We start from the raw sequence: 12,788 nt of genomic DNA on the forward strand, positions 1-12,788 counted from the left end.
AGATTCTGGTGGATTGGTTTCCAAGTTATCTGATTTCAACTCTCTGCGTGTTATTTTATCTGCAATGGCATTGATTCCCCAACTCGAGACAGTGACAGTCTGACCTTCCATTAGACTCCAAGGAGAACTTCCAAACAACAGAAGACATAGGGGCTTCCCTGCTGGGCCCGTTGTCAACAATCTGCCTTGCAATGCAGGGGATGCAGCTTTCGATTCCTGGTCAGGGAACTAAGATCCCATGTGCTATGAATCAATTAAGCTGCTGCACTGCAACCAAAGAGCCTGTGTTATGTGACTAAGACCCGACACAGTCAAAAATATAGTTTTTAAAAAAAAATTGTAAAGAGAGAGAGAGAGTAATTGCATTATCTCAGCAGAACTGATAGAAGAGCACAGACCTTAAAGATCACTGCCACCCAAACCCCACACTTCCATTTTCTCACACCTTCTCCCACTTGCAAGTCCACATACATACATCTCTCACCATACATCCCCTAGAACAGAGATCAAAGGAATCAAATAAAAATTAAAGCCTTGAGACTCTTTCATCAGCAGATCTGCACAGGAAAGTTATCCAGGCAATAGGAAAATGATATCAGATGCAAATTAAAATCACAATATAATACCATTAACTTACCAGAGTAACTAAAATTACAAAGATTGGCAATACCAAGCGTTGGCAAGGAAGCTGCTATGAACTGGACATTTGTATCCCCTCAAAATTCATATGCTGAAATCCAAGCCCCCAATATGATAATATTAAGAGGTGGGTGGGGCCTTTGGTAGGTGATAAGGTCATGAGAATGGAACATGCATGAGTGGTGTTAGTGCCCTTATATATGACACCCCAGAGGGTTCTCGTGCCCTCTTTTCATGAATAACAGTCTGTGAAGCAGGCATCACATTTGGTGGCACCTTGATGTTGGGCTTCCCAGCCTCCAGAACTGTGAGAAAAAAAGGCTGATGGGACTCCCTTGGTGGGTGAGTTCAATGCCAGATCAGAGAACTAAGATCCCATGTGCTGTGGGCCAACTGAGCCCAGAGCTACAAGGAAGAGCCCGAGAACTACTACGTCGCTTCAGTCGTGTCTGACTCTGTGCGACCCCATAGACCACAGCCCACCAGGCTCCCCCGTTCCTGGGATTCTCCAGGCAAGAACACTGGAGTGGGTTGCCATTTCCTTCTCCAATGCATGAAAGTGAAAAGTGAAAGTGAAGTCACTCAGTCGTGTCCGACTCTTAGCAACCCCATGGACTGCAGCCTACCAAGCTCCTCTGTCCATGGGATTTTCCAGGCAAGAGTACTGGAGTGGGGTGCCATTGCCTTCTCCGGCAACTAAGATCCAACGCAAATAAATATTTTCCTAGATGTTTCCTGTTCAAGCCACCCATTTTATACTATTTTTATTATAGCACCCCAAATGGTTTAAGACAGGTATCGGTGCCAGGAAGTAGGTACCGATAAGCCTAAAAATGTGAAAACAGCTTTGGGACATGGTAATGGTAGAGGCTGGTAGAGTTTTGAGATGCAGCCTAGAAAAAGCCTACACTGCCATGAAGGGACCTTCAAAGGCAATTTGAGTGTGGCCTCAGAGGAGGATGAGAGCTGTAGAGAAAGCCTTAATCTTCTTGCTGTTGTTCAGTTGCTCAGTCATGTCTGATTCTTTGCAACCCCATGGACTGCAGCACGCCAGGCTTCCCTGTCCTTCACTATGTCCTGGAGTTTGCTTAAACTCATGTCCATTGAGTCGGTGATGCCATCCAACCATCTCATCCTCAGTCATCCTTTTCCCTTCATACCCTCAATCTTTCCCAACATCAGGGTCTTTTCCAATGAGTTGGTTCTTTACATCAATCTTCTTAGAGAACAGTTAAGTGATGGTGAATTGAATATTGGTAGAAATGTGGGTTGTAAAGGCCATTCTGATGAGGTCTCTGGAGGAAATAAACAACATTGGAAACTGGAGGAAAGTTGATCCTTAGTAAAAAGTGGCAAAGAACTTGGCTGAATTGTGTTCCTGTTCCTGAGTTCTGTGGAAGGTGGATCTTGCAATTGATGCCACTGGATGTTTAGCTAGGAGATTTCTAATCAAAGCATTGAAGGTATGGCTTGGCTCCTCCTGACTGCATTCAGTAATATGTAAGAAGAGAGAAATGATTTATAGGTGGAATTGCTAAGCAAAAAAGAGAACTTAAGATTCTCAGCCTATGCATTTTGCAAAAAAGGAGAACACTAACAGTGTAGCCAAGCAACCGTGTGATCAGGAGAATGGTGTGGATCTCAGAAGAAATCAAGCCTTCTTCCAAACAGCCTGTGGAAAATGAACATGGGCTGGTTGACTTAAACTGCAGTGAGCAGCCAGCCTTACTGTAGAAGTTTGGATATGTTAGACTCCTTCATAAAGATTAAGTCCTAACAGCAGCACAATCCATAGCTTGGAGAACTCCCTACACTTTCTAACAAGCAGGCGGAGCTAGAACTGGGGGCCCAGTAGCCCCACTTCCCTCTCAGGCTCCGTTCAGGACACTTACTCAGGGAACTGAGAGGAGACAGGGAGCTTTTTGAAATTCTTTCTTTCTGTCTCTGTCTCTCCTTGAAAGTGAAAGTGAAGTCACTCAGTCGTGTCCGACTCTTTGCGACCCCATGGATTGTAGCCCACCAGGCTCCTCCCTCCATGGGATTCTCCAGGCAAGAGTACTGGCGTGGGTTGCCATTTCCTCCTTACCTCTCTCTTTCTTTTTCCTGTTTCTTCTTGGTGTCTCTTTAGTTTCAAGCCCTCAGCTGAGTTTGTCCATAACCTCTCACAGTTCCAGCAGGCATCAAAGCAGCACCACCAGGGGCCACAGCCGCACACTTTCCTCCGCCCCAGACCCCATGCCCTTCGAGAGCCGCACCTGAGCCCGAGACTGTCCTCACGCCTCTCTGCTTCCCCGGTGACTCTGACATCACCCACTTAGACACTGGTGTCATAGCACCCTGGGGCAGCAGCTGTTTTATCTGGGTGAGAGGTGTGGTTGCTGTTCTAGTTAGAGAATGTTCTGGAAGAGAGGTTTCAGTTTGACACCCTTGGAACCTAGAGGCCATCCTGAGAGCAAGAGACTAGAGTCCCTTGTGGAGCCCTAATGACCAAGGTCACAGATGTGGAGCCCTGTACCAAGATCATGGGACAAAAATCTCTGGAACTGACCAAGCCCCATAGCAACTGTTGCCATGAGCCTCCTGATCCAAACAGGCCAGTCCCCTGATCCCATACTAGGTAAAATACCCACCCTAGTACCCACCCTGTAGAGTCCTAACCACTGACCTAATGCCACCCTTCCAGCAGGGATTTTCTTTGTCTTGAGGCTATAAAAATTGGATGTGTTTTGCTTAGTCACTCAGTTGTGTCTGATTCTTTGAGACCCCATGGACTGTAGCCCTCCAGGCTCCTCTGTTCATGGGGATTCTCCAGGCAAGAATACTGGAGTGAGTTGCCATGCCCTCCACCAGGGGATCTTCCCAACCCAGGAATTGGACCCAGGTCTCCCGAATTGCAGGTGGATTCTTTACCAGCTGAACTACCAGGGAAGCCCCAAAATTGGCTTAGTTCAGTCGCTCAGTCGTGTCCGACTCTTTGCAACCCCATTAATTGCAGCACGCCAGGCCTCCCTGTCCATCACCAACTCCTGGAGTTTACTCAGACTGATTTCCAAATTGGCTACTAGTCCACAAAATGGGTCAGCTCTCCTGTGAGCCAGCCCCAAGTTCTACGTGTCTCTAATAGACTGCTAGCTGCAACTCCTGAAGCCCCTGCTCTGCAATAAGACAAGTCACTGCATTGAGAGACTGCATGGCAACCAGAGAAAGCCAGCGCACAGCAAGAAGACCTACTGCCACAAAAAAAAAAAAAAAAAAAAAAAAACAAGACCCTGCTTGCTTAGTAGCTCAGTAGTGTGTGACCCTTTGTGAACCCTTGGACGATAGCCCATCAGGCTCCTCTGTCCATGGGATTTTTCAGGCAAGAATACTGGAGAGGGTTGCCATTTCCTCCTCCAAGGAATCTTCTTAGGGACAGAACCTGGCTTCCCTGTGTCTCCTGCATTGCAGGTGAATTCTTTACCTGAGGAGCCATTGGGGAAGGCCCCCCTGCTCCCCAAAAAAGAACCTATGCAGACAAGTAAAAACAACAGCAAACACCTGGAGACAGCTGGTATCTGCACTTCTTCTTCCCAATTAAGTCCAAACACTGCTGGTTTTCCTGGCAGCTGTCAAGCAACCACTCTCTCAGTCACATTCTCCACTTACAGAGGCCAGAGGAGACAGCTGGGGACTGAGAACCAGTACCCCTGCCTCGTGGGCACAGGAAACCCCAGGACAGTGTCCAAAAACAAACGCAAGGCTCCCAGGACCCTGAGAACTTGTCCAGAGTTTGGCTGGGTCAGGTAACAAAAGCTCCAGGCTCTGTTTTCCAGCCCAGGCCATCCTCCCTGAAGAAGGGTGAGGCTGGTCTCCTGACAAATATTTATGGAGCTGCTTCTACTACGTGCCCAGAGGGGCCACTGGGGCCATGGGGAGAAGCCTTTCCTGGGGATGGGGGTAGGGTGGGGAGACAGAGAGGGGTGCAAACCAGTGACCTGCCCTGAGACCTCTGCACCCAGGGTGCATAGTCCAGGATGAGGGGTCTCAGCTGGGGGGAGCTAGCCCATTCGGAAGCTTTGGGTCCAGGAGCCTTCAGACATGGACTGGTCAAAAATTAGTCCCCATAGAGGAGTTGTGACCAGCCTAGAGCGGCCAGGCTCAGGACTTAATCGTGCTTTAACAGGAACCCTGAGTCTCATATCAGCCTCAGAGGGAATCCCAGCCTCCTCAGGTTTCTTGGCCAAGTGCACTCGGCCTTCCGGAGCCTTAGTTTGGCACACTCTTTGCCTTCCCTTCTTTGGTCAAATCGCTGGCCCGCACTAGGGCCACGATGCCTTGCCCACTCCCCACCCCCCACTTCCCCCGCTCAGAGCCTGCCCGGAAACCCAGCCCTTTCCCCTGGGTGAGTTCTGGTTAAGAGATGACACTTGTTCCCGTCGGGCCCCACCCCACTGCTCCGAAGGCGCTGTCCAGCCCACGGTGCTGAAGCGTCCTGGGCGCCGCCGACCGAGAACAGACAGCAGTCCTGCCTGCAGCCGCCATTCCCATCCTGGTAGGCTCCGGCCTCGTTCACACTGGCCTAATAATCCATAAGGGTCCTTGTCTGCCTAACAGGTTTAAACTGGAATCGCCTCAGAGGCCTGAGTTCCTTGAGAAGGCCCAGGGAGAGCCTATGTTTGCCTGGGCAGGGGTTGGGGGGGGGGGGGGGGAGTCAAACGACTCCAGAGTGGACAATAGTCAATTTTTGTGCTCCATCCTGAAACCAGTAGAACTATGGGCATCTCCATGGACCCCTTTTGACTTGGCCTATAAGTTCTATGGGGAGACTGGACCCAGAGGAGGGTCCACTCACTTTGAAGGAACTCAATTCTTCCCACTTGCATCCAAACCCAGCAAGCCCTACTACCTGAGCGTGGTAGGGTGAAACAGACATACCCATGCCCCGCAGTAAAGATGTCTCTCCCTCCACTCCAGATGACCTTGACTTCTGTGGGTGTTCACAGCCCCTCCCCCCAACCCAATGTCCAGACAGGTGGGCGAAATCAGATGTCCCCAGTGAAGAACTCTGCAACTTGGAGTCCCAAATCTTGTCCGTGAAGGAGTAAACGACTCAGCTGCTTAGTGACTTGAGTGTAACTGTGATGGCCATGATACTGGGCAGCATGAAGAAGCTGGCTATAGGGCAGAAATTAGTCCAGAGCAGAGGGCTGGTCAGTTGGTGAAGGAGCAGCCCCCTGGTGCCTAGGACCAAGCCCACACTGAACCTACCATACTCTGGCTTACCCCGTGACCCCACAGCGTCATCAAAGCAGCCCAGAACTCAGTCCTACCTCCTAATCATCAGCCAAGCCTCTTTTCAGGCTGAGAGAAAGATGAAGTAGAAGTCTAAACAAGAGAGTTTTGAAAGAATGCTCCAAAGGAGCTGAGTGTGGCCAGCATTATTTGGCAGAAGTAAATATCAGGTTCTGGTCTCCTCAGATTCATGTAAGGACCCAAGTCCAGTGCCCACAACTGCCAGGCAACTCCAGTTTAAGGCTCTCTGGGGCATATAGTACATTCTGGCTGGATGTGGCTTGAAGAGCCCCAGGGGACAGTACACAATGACAGGGCTGAGTTCACACCAAGAGGAAGGGCAGGCAGCAGCCTCAAGACTGTTGAATCATCTCAGAATAAGGATTCTTAAAATTGGCTATTGTGCTGCATGGTGAATCAAGTTGCTTGACCCCCTCTTTATTCACCCTGGATGAGTGCCTGAAGATGGTTGTATTGGACAGGAGGGGACAGTCACCCACACAAGGAGATGGCCTAACCCTACCTCTCAACACATAGGCCCCATACTGTAGCCCACATGTGCTGTGCTAAGTCACTTCAGTTGTGTCTGACTCTTTGTGACACTATGGACTGTAGCCTGCCAGGCTCCTCTGTCCATGGAATTCTCCAGGCAAGAATACTGGAGTGGGTTGCCATGCCCTCCTCCAGGGGATCTTCCCAACCCAGGGATCGAATCTGTGTCTCTGATGTCTCCTGCATTGGCAGGTGGATTCTTTACCTCTAGTGCCACAAGGGTAGCTTGTCAGCAATGAATTAATCACTAATGTTGTCCAGGGCATCACAATGACCCCTAGAAGCAGACAAAGTGGATATTACTAACCCATTAGGTAGATGAGAAAACAGGGGCAGATAAGGCATGGTGCAGTCACCAAAACCCCAGAGAAAGTCCAGCTTTTTGTGTGTGTGTGGTGGGCACAGTTTGTGGGACCTTAGTTCCCCAACCAGAGATTGAACCTGGAGCCACAGCAGTAAAAGTGCCAAGTTCTAATAACCACTGGACCACCAGATAATTTCCCCAACTTTCTGCTCTTCAGCTTATTGCAACACCTTCCTTCCTGTCCCCAGATCTCTGCTTCATCCATCAAGGAACTGATGCTAATGGAGGTCCCCTCCATCAAAGCCAAACAGCTCTGGTTACCATGGTAACAAATAACTACTCCAGGTTCTCAACAACATAGTCCTAGGAGGACACAGGGAAGGCTCCTGTGGCCTGAGGGCCAACATGCCAGACCTTGGGTGAACATGCCTACAGCCATGCCAGGGACGTGAACAGCATCCAAGAAGGAAGGGGGCTGCTGGACAGGCAGACCCTGGGGAGGGGAGGGGGCCTGGAGAGAGCTCTGACACCCCCTGCATGTGCTGGGCCCTCGGCAGTGAGACAGAAGTGCTGTCTAAGCTGCTTATTGCAGTAATTGAGTCACAGCTATGCCAGGCTCTTGGGGAAGAATGTGAATCCAAATATATCCAGCAGGACTGGCAGAATGAGGGAAAGTGAGGGACTACTCCAGGGACTTCCCTAAAGTCCAGCGTGGTAGGGATCATGCCAAACTGAGTGATTAGGCATCCAAGTGAGCTAGAATTCCACAACCTGAATTACCCGGGGGGAAGGTTGGGAACATCAAACTGGGCAGTGTACAGAGCAATAAAAACTCCCTTACACATCTCCAGGGGGCCCTCATCCCCTCTTCTGCCTCCATCCCCAATTCTGTATCCCCTCATGCCCCCCAAAACAGACAGAATTGGAGGCTAAGGTTGAGAAAAATTTCCCAGAAAGGAGATTTACAGAGTAGATTTTTTAAAAGAGCTAAGAAAGTTAGATGATTAAACTTCATATTAGTAGGAGTTCTAGAAGGAGAAAATGGTAGGACTATTTTTTTAACCCCCGTAATGGAAGAGCATGAGTTGACAGGTTGAAGGGACTCATACCGTGTCACACACAATGGGTGAAAAATACCACATAAGGCACAGCACTGACAATGGCATCCCCAGTGGCTCAGAGGTAAAGAATCCACCTGCCAATGCAGGAGACATGGGTTCAGTCTAGGTCCGGAAGATCCCCTGGAGGAGGAAATGGCAACCCTCTCCAGTATTCTGGGCAATCTCATGGACAGAGGAGCCTGGCAGGCTACGGTTCATGGGGTCGCAAAAGAGTTGCACATGACTAAGCCACTGAATACAGGAACACATAAAGAAGTCCTAAAACTTTCTGCAAAAAAATAATCAGACACTAGGGACTATGAATTGTTATAGCACATGAGAAGAAAACTCCAAACTTTGGAGGGAAAATTATCTCCAACTTGGGAATTATTTCATTCAAGTATCAACCAAAAGTGAGGGTAGAAAGAAAATATCATTAGATGTTGAAGGTCTCAAAACCTTACCTTCCATGTGCCTCTACCAGGAAACTGCCAGAGAACATGCTCCACAAAAAACACAAAGACGTGAACTAAGGGTACTGCCCTGGTGGTCCAGTGGTTAAGATACTGCCTCGCAATGCAGAGGATGCAGGGTTCGATTCCTAGTTAGGGACCAAGATTCCATATGTTACAGGGCAATTAAGCCCACACACCACAACTACTGACCCTGCAAGCTCTAGACCCCATGCTCCTCAATAAGAGAAGGCCCCACTCGCCCCGGTGAAGACCTAGAAGAGCTTAAAAACAAACAAACAAACAAACTAAGAATGAGGAAGCCATGGGATCCAGAAAAAGAGGACCTGTTATAGGAGGGGGCATGGGGACCCCCAGATGAAGGGGTAGAGATGCTCTCGGGTGAGCTACATAGCAGCAGTACAAGGCAGTTCCCAATCCAAACAGGAGCAGGAGGTCTAGGAGCCTCTGGGATTCTACAGGGTAAGGAGGCTGGAGGCACGTATGAGCCCGTCAGCATGATCAACGGTGTTTGCTGGCTCCCGAGGTCAGATACAGACTTAATTGAAAGCATTAGTACGAACAAAGCCAGTGGACATGATGGAATTCCAGTTGAGCTATTTCAAATCCTAAAAGATGATACTGTGAAAGTGCTGCACTCAATATGCCAGCAATTTTGGAAAATTCAGCAGTGGCCACAGGACTGGAAAAGGTCAGTTTTCATTTAAATCCCAAAGAAAGGCAATGCCAAAGAATGCTCAAACTACCACACAATTGCACTCATCTCACACGCTAGTCAAGTAATGCCCAAAATTCTCCAAGCCAGGCTTCAGCAGTACGTGAACCGTGAACTTCCTGATGTTCAAGCTGGTTTTAGAAAAGGCAGAGGAACCAGAGATCAAATTGCCAACATTCGCTGGATCATTGAAAAATAAAAAGAAAGTTCCAGAAAAACATTTACTTCTGCTTTATTGACTATGCCAAAGCCTTTGACTGTGTGGATCACAGTAAACTGTGGAAAATTCTGAAAGAGATGGGAATACCAGACCACCTGACCTGCCTCTTGAGAAACCGTATGCAGGTCAGGAAGCAACAGTTAGAACTGGACATGGAACAACAGACTGGTTCCAAATAGGAAAAGGAGTACGTCAAGGCTGTTTATTGTCACCCTGCTTATTTAACTTATATGCAGAGTACATCATGAGAAACGCTGGACTGGAAGAAACACAAGCTGGAATCAAGATTGCCGGGAGAAATATCAATAACCTCAGATATGCAGATGACACCATCCTTATGGCAGAAAGTGAAGAGGAACTAAAAAGCCTCTTGATGAAAGTGAAAGAGGAGAGTGAAAAAGTTGGCTTAAAGCTCAACATTCAGAAAACGAAGATCATGGCATCCAGTCCCATCACTTCATGGGAAATAGATGGGGAAACAGTGGAAACAGTGTCAGACTTTATTTTTCTGGGCTCCAAAATCACTGCAGATGGTGACTGCAGCCATGAAATTAAAAGATGCTTACTCCTTGGAAGGAAAGTTATGACCAACCTAGATAGCATATTGAAAAGCAGAGACATTACTTTGCCAACAAAGGTTCATCTAGTCAAGGCTATGGTTTTTCCAGTGGTCATGTATGGATGTGAGAGTTGGACTGTGAAGAAGGCTGAGCGCCGAAGAATTGATGCTTTTGAACTGTGGTGTTGGAGAAGACTCTTGAGAGTCCCTTGGACTGCAAGGAGATCCAACCAGTCCATTCTGAAGGAGATCAGCCCTGGGATTTCTTTGGAAGGAATGATGCTAAAGCTGAAACTCCAGTACTTTGGCCACCTCATGCGAGGAATTGACTCATTGGAAAAGACTCTGATGCTGGGAGGGATTGGGGGCAGGAGGAGAAGGGGACGACAGAGGATGAGATGGCTGGATGGCATCACTGACTCGATGGACGTGAGTCTGAGTGAACTCCAGGAGTTGGTGATGGACAGGGAGGCCTGGCGTGCTGCGATTCATGGGGTCGCAAAGAGTCAGACACGACTGAGCGACTGAACTGAACTGACTGACTGAGGTGTACAGAAATGGAATAGAGAGCCCAGAAATAGGCCTACACTATATGGTTAACTGATTTTTTTTTTTTTTTTTTTTTTTGGCCACATTGCAGGACTTACATGATCTTAGTTCCCCAACCAGGGATAGAACTCTTGTTCGCTGCAGTGGAAGCACAGAGTCTTAACCACTGGACCACCAGGGAATTCCCAGTCAACTGATTTTTGACAAATGCACCAAAGCAATTCATTGGGGATGGGGGGGCGGGGAAGGGGCAGGTTGGGGGTGGATGAGGAAACAATCTTTGCCATATGCACCCTCACCCAAAAAAATTCAACTACAATCCTACACTACATAGAAAAGTTAACTCAAAATGGATCATGGACCTAAACATATGGAGTAACATCCTACAAGAAAACTTAGGAGTGATAAAGCATTTGGGAAAGAGTTCTGAAATATGGCATAAAATGCATGAGCTACAAAAGAAACTAAGCAAGTGAAAAGTAGGTCAACTATTAACTACAGGAAAAACAAAAATATTTTACAAAATAGGAAATGCAATTCTATTGCATAATAAGGTTCTGTTGTGAACAGTATTTGCATGCTCATAGTAATGAAGGAATGAAAAAAAAATTAATGAAAGGGTCAGACATCCCTGGTGATTCAGTGGTTAAGACTCCAGGCTCCCAAATGCAGCAGGTCTGGGTTTAATCCCTGGTCAGGGAACTAGATCCCATATGCTACAACTAAGACCCAGCACAGCCAAATAAATATTTAATAGAAATAATGAAAGTAATTCACTGGCAGTCCCAGGGTTGGGACTCGGCAGTCTCTGTGTTTCTGTGTTGGGATCCAGGTTCAATCCCTGGCCAGGGAATGAAGATTCAAAAGGCAAGCAATGTGGAAAATAAAATAAAATAAAAATACTGAATACAGTTCCCTGTGCTGCACAGTAGGACCTTGTTGTTTATCTATTTTATATATAGTAGTGCATATATGTTAATCCCAAGTTCCTAATTTATCCTTTCCCAGCCCTAGATAATGTGAGATTTAAATTCAGTTCTGCCAGGACCCATGCTGGACATGGGGAAGAAATACAGGGAATGAGGCCTTGCACTCCTGGACCTGACAGATCAGGGAAAGGCCAAAACAGTCTCTGAAACGGAACCCCAGCCTCTACCTGACCTGTCCTCTGCATCCTTTGATGGATACCAGGAAGGGTGTCTGAATTTGGCAATAAGGAGTTCATGATCAGAACCACAGTCAGCTCCTGGTCTTGGTTTTGCTGACTGTATAGAACTTCTCCATCTTTGGCTGCAAAGAATATAATCAATCTGATTTCGATGTTGACCATCTGGTGATGTCCGTGTATAGAGTCTTCTCTTGTATTGTTGGAAGAGGGTGTTTGCTATGACCAGTGCGTTCTATGGCAAAACTCTATAAGCCTTTGCTCTGCTTCATTCCGTACTCCAAGGCCAAATTTGCCTGTTACTCCAGGTGTTTCTTGACTTCCTACTTTTGCATTCCAGTCCCCTATAATGAAAAGGACATCTTTTTGGGGTGTTAGTTCTTAAAGGTCTTGTAGGTCTTCATAGAACCATTCAACTTCAGCTTCTTCAGTGTGACTGGTTGGGGCAAAGGCTTGGATTACCGTGATATTGAATCGTTTGGCTTGGAAATGAACAGAGATCATTTTGTCGTTTTTGAGATTGCACCCAAGTATTGCATTTCGGACTCTTTTGTTGACCATGATGGCTGCTCCATTTCTTCTAAGGGATTCCTGCCCACAGTAGTAGATATAATGGTCATCTGAGTTAAATTCACCCATACCAGTCCATTTTAGTTTGCTGATTCCTAGAATATAGACGTTCACTCTTGCCATCTCCTGTTTGACCACTTCTAATTTGCCTTGATTCATGGACCTGACATTCCAGGTTCCTATGCAATATTGCTCTTTACAGCATTGGACCTTGCTTCTATCACCAGTCACATCCACAAGTGGGTATTGTTTTTGCTTTGGCTCCATCCCTTCATTCTTTCTGGAGTTATTTCTCCACTGATCTCCAGTAACATATTGGGCACCTACCTCCTGGGGAGTTCCTCTTTCAGTATCCTATCATTTTGCCTTTTCATACTGTTCATGGGGTTCTCAAGGCAAGAATACTGAAGTGGTTTGCCATTCCCTTCTCCAGTGGACCACATTCTGTCAGACCTCTCCACCATGACCCACCCGTCTTGGGTGGCCCCACATGGCATGGCTTAGTTTCATTGAGTTAGACAAGGCTGTGTGTGGTCCATGTGACCAGATTGGCCAGTTTTCTGTGATTATGGTTTCAGTGTGTCTGCCCTCTGATGCCCTCTCGCAACACCTACCATCTTACTTGGGTTTCTCTTACCTTGGACGTGCGGTATCTCTTCACGGCTGCTCCA

The sequence above is a fragment of the Bubalus bubalis genome, chromosome 3 (genome assembly GCF_019923935.1).
Source record: "Bubalus bubalis isolate 160015118507 breed Murrah chromosome 3, NDDB_SH_1, whole genome shotgun sequence".
In the NCBI taxonomy this organism is placed as follows: domain Eukaryota; kingdom Metazoa; phylum Chordata; class Mammalia; order Artiodactyla; family Bovidae; genus Bubalus; species Bubalus bubalis.